A 4987-nucleotide genomic window follows, 5' to 3' on the forward strand; every position below is an offset into this window, starting at 1 on the left:
CATGGGATTTGAGATGTTTCTTAATAACCTTAGGATCTAATATTTAGTCTGGATGCAGTAATCATTTTGTTTCCTGAAAAATAAGGCTTCTTCTGCCCGTCCTTGGGATATACTTGATATAGCAGAAGAATAGAGAGTGGTGTTTAGAAGCCCAGAATATTAACATTCTAATCGCAGCTGTTACTTACTTTCTGCTTTAAACTCCTCACCTGTAAAATAGGAATAATAGTATGTACTTTCTAGAATGTTGTACGGATTTACAAAGGCATTATAAAGAAAGAGCTTAGAAATGATAATTATTTTATTATGAAACATATAGTTGATTATGATAAATGTGATGTCTATTTTTGGTAGCGATGTCCAGTGACCTAAAATAAGTGATACCATATGTTTTTGTGTTCCTAGGATCAAAGAGGCTACGAGGATGAAGACCTCTGCCAGTGTTGGGTCTGGAAAGCCTGGAGAACTTGAAGTCCATTTACAACTATTTACCTGATTGAAGACAAGAAGGTGAATGAGGTGATGTATGTCTTTCTAGAAGCTTAAGTTCATAAGTGTATGCAAATCCGCTTTTATTATTATTTCTTAGGATACTAGGTAAGTAGCCAACACAAAGGCTCAGATAAAAATGGTTTAAAAGATAGAGATTGACTCCTCCCTTCTTTAACATTCCAGTCATAAGGAGTCCAGGTCTGGTCTGTTCAGATCTCACTATCACAAGCAGATTCTAGCTGCAGGGAAGAGAAAAAGACAAGGGAAGAGATGCCCGTTTTCCTGGAGGGCATGCACTGAAAGTTGAATTTATTCTCTCTGTCCACATACCTTTGGTCAGAACTTACATGGCCACACCTATTTGCAAAGCAGGTTGGGGAATGTCTTTAGCACGCTAAATCCACATCCCATCAAAATTTAGGGGTTCTATTACTATGTATGGAAAACTATCTTCCGCAGTCCACTGACACCCACTTGAATTACAAAGTTTGTCTCAGTTCCAAAACATAACCAATGATGATTTAATCAAAAGGCTTGTCCTGAAATCACAAGGTTATAGTTTTCCCGTCTGCAGTGTTGCTCTGCTCACGACAAACCAGCTACTAACCCAAAGCAGCCACGTCTCGCTTCTAAATATCAAAGTCTGGATTAGTTATTATGTAAGATGTCAAAATAAAGACCCAATGAACAATGATGAAAAGATGGGGAAATAGATTTGCCTTAACCTAACACAGTTAATCATTCTTTATTACATTGAATTAGGGTGCATAAAAACATGATAGGATATGTAGGCCGGCCTTTGACAAACACGTTCTGGATAATGGGAGAATCTTGAATAAGTTTATTATTATTATTATTAAATGAGATTACAATTTTCTGAAATGGAAGGGTAGAGCTAATTGGCTGACTAAAGCAGATTACAAATGCCGATTAAAATGAAATATTCAGAAATATATGAACCACAGCTTTAACAGTGGTTATTCCAAATTTGTTTTGTCAAAGCTCTCTGACATCTTTAGAAAGACATAAACTATTTTAATTATTCCTCTTTTTGGGAGGGAATTACATGTTTGTTCTGACAAATGTGAATTGGGCTCAAAATGATTCCTCTTAAAATGAACCAATTTGCTAGATTAACTTTTCACAACACAAAATGTAGTAAATATTAAGCCTCAAGTTTGAAAAAAGATTATATTTATTACTTTAAGAGGTTAAAAAATTAGCATAACATAAAAAACATTTTAAATAGGTAAATAAAAATATTCAAACAAAGAACATTTAAACTCATATGAAAAAAAAATCTGTACAGATAATGTTCATGTCCTTTGTCACAGTAAGTCCACATTTAGAAATTTGTTTTATGGAGGTAATCAAATATACAATTGAAAATTTCTGCATGAAAATGAGCAGAATATGCCTCTTAGGCGTAAGGATTATTTTCAACAGATTATTTTTAAGAAATAGAAACCATGGAAAAAGCTCTGAAAACCAAGTAGAAGTTACCTTTTTGTAAGAGACTTTTACGCTTATGAGGGGAATCTATGTGTGTAAGGGTGTCTCCTTACTCTACCAGGAAGAGAATGACCAAGTATCTAGAAATTCTTTTCAATGAAAAGGTACTGACTTAAATCATGGTAACTCTCATTTACTGTGCTTGGCCTGATAACTGGTTGCCCTCATGACCAACATCTTTTGTCTTTAGCTGAAGATAATATTTAAGGTAGCGGCTTCGACCATTTCAGGGAGATAAAGTAGTGTTCATGGGCATGTTTCATGTGTTTGGGAGGTATACATATTTGTTTTTCTCCTGCTAACCTGCGTTTCATTAAGGGGGTAGAGGGGTGAAGTGGGTCTCAGGCAGGAACCCATAAGGATAAAGGGAAAATTATTTTTCCTTCCCTACAGTTTGGCAACGAATGAGACACTGTACTTACTCCAGGCCTGTAGCTGGGATCTTGGAAAACTGGAAGAAGCCGAGGAAGGGAAGGGTAAGAATTCTTGCCAAAGCCAGATCTCCTGGACTAGAAATGGAGGGGGAAAATTTGTTTTTCTCCACTACAGAGATGTTTACATCAGTATTGTTTATAATAGCATTATATTGGTACTAACCTAATTTTCAACTATATGGGCTTCATTAGATTAATGTGTCATACAAAGATTAAGTTTTTGAGAGCATTATTAATTTGCAAAGTACATATTTATATTTATGTAATGGCCAAAATATAATACAGTACTCTTAACAATAAAGATAAAAAGAATAATTTAATTACAAAGTTTTTCTGAGACCTAAAAACTGATCAAAGTAATAGATCTTGGATTTTAAGTAAAAGAATTATATTAAAAATATAGAGAGGTGTCCCCCCAAAAATGTACACACACACTTTGAATAATTATGAAGGTAGTGTTTATCAAAATTGAGCTATCAGCTGTTACAGTGTGTATACATTTTTGGGAGGACACCCTATCTACACTTGCTACTATCCTCTCTATTAGTCCTAGTTCTAAATGCCCCACCCATTCAATTCTAAAGAAGATATACTTGTTTATTTCCCAGAGTTTTGTGGGTTTTTTTCAAATGACTTAGATTTAATCATCGGAAGCAAACTAAATGGAAAGCTTACAATAGAGAAGAATTACATGTCAGTGCCTTTTGCAAATTGAGCCTATTCAATCATACAAGTTTCTATTTTTCTTCAATTCACATGCAACATGTGCCATACCATTGGCATCCTTTACACTGTCTTTTATTACTTAATGATATATCTAAGTTATAGCTGCATGAGAAGATCCTTCACTTTTTTTTAACACGTTTTAGTTTAAATTTACCAGACTTGTGTTAATAAACATTTGGGTTATTTTCACCTTTTGCTGCTACATAAAGTTCTGCATAAAAAAAAAAAACTTGTACATAAAATAATTTTGCACCCGTGTAAATGTATCTGTAGAATAATTCTCTAGAAATGCGACTGTTGGCTGGAAAAGAATAAGTTTTTGAAATGTTAGTAGATATTGCCAAATTGCCTTCTACAGAGTACATATCAATTTATGCTCCCACCAGCAGGGTATGACAGTGCATATTTCCTCATAGCTTACTGCCAATGGGAATTGTGAAATATTTAATCTCTACAAATTCCATAAGTGAGAACAGTATCTTAGTGTAATGATTATCTATTGGTATATGACAACCCCCCCCCCACCACCACCACAAAAACAAAACCCACAAGATTTATCATTTCTCACCATTCTGTGTGTTGGCGAGGCAGTCCTGTTGGTTTTTCCTGCGTGTATTCATTTGGCTGTCTTCACCGGGACAGCCTCAAAAGCTGATCATGTATCACTGTGTGGTCTTTAATCCTCAAGAGGGTCATACTGCGCATTCTCACGGAGTGGACAGAGTGGTAGCAGTTTCAGGAATTTTCTTTTTTATTACAGTTGACATACAAAAGTGCCTCACATTTTCAGATGACCTGGCCCAATGTCAAAATGGAAGGAACCTCACAAGAGCATTATCACCTGGAGGCATGACTCACTGAGGGAGGCTGTTGTGGTAAGTCTACCAAATTTCATGTGGGTTTAATTTGAATTTCTCTTATTAGTAATGAGTTTGAGAAATTTTGGTGTATTTTCAAATGGTAAGCAGCATATTTCTTTTTCTATAAAATGTCTAATATTATCTTTAGCCAATCTTAATTCTTTATATATTGGTCTTTTTCTTCTGGAGTTTCAGGAATTTTCTTTATTATAGTTGACATACAATATTAGTAAAACATAGTGATACAAAATTTAAATACCTTACAAAGTAGTAACCACCTGTCACCATAGAAAGTCATTACAATATTACTGACTAGATGTCCTGTACTAACTTCTTTTGTAACTGGAAGTTTGTACTTCTTAATCCTCTTTCCCACCCATCTCACTCCCCTCTGGCAACCATCTGTTTTTTTTTAATCTATGAATGTGTTTGTTTCATTTTGTTTAGTTTTATAGATTCCACATGTAATTGAAATCATATGGTATTTGTCTTTTTTTGCCCAATTCATTTCACTTAGCATAATACTTAGTCCATCCAGGTTGTTGCAAATGGCAAGAGTGCATTCTTTTTTTTATAGTTAATAATTCATGGTATTGATATACCACAACTTCTTTATTCATCTTTTGATGGATACCTAGGTTGCTTCTACACTGAGTGGCCAGATTATTTTGACCACCCCATCAGTACAATGAAGTGAATTAGTTATGCAAATAATAATAATAAAACCTTGAGAGTATTTCTTAGGAAGTTTTCAATATTCAGTATTTTTTGGAAGTGTCAGTGAAGTACTGATGGGGTGGTCATAATAATCTGGCCATTCAGTGTATATCTTCAGTATATAAATAATGCTGCAATGAACACAGGGTGCATATATCTGTTCAAATTAATGTTTTTGTTTTCTTTGGATGAATACCCAGAAATGAAATTGCTAGGTCATAGGACAGCTCTTTTAAAAATTTTTGT

The 4987-nt window shown here is 34.4% G+C and overlaps 1 long non-coding RNA gene across 1 annotated transcript; it reads right to left on the minus strand.

Moving 5' to 3' along the window:
* Positions 1 to 572: 572 nt before the first annotated feature.
* Positions 573 to 3790, minus strand: LOC107184151. The gene is made up of 3 exons (XR_001514970.1): positions 3733 to 3790; positions 2427 to 2513; positions 573 to 731 (listed from the first exon to the last, which is right to left on the minus strand). It is a non-coding gene; the product is annotated as an uncharacterized LOC107184151 (long non-coding RNA).
* Positions 3791 to 4987: the final 1197 nt, after the last annotated feature.

This window comes from Myotis davidii, unplaced genomic scaffold, assembly GCF_000327345.1.
Source record: "Myotis davidii unplaced genomic scaffold, ASM32734v1 scaffold962, whole genome shotgun sequence".
NCBI lineage: Eukaryota > Metazoa > Chordata > Mammalia > Chiroptera > Vespertilionidae > Myotis > Myotis davidii.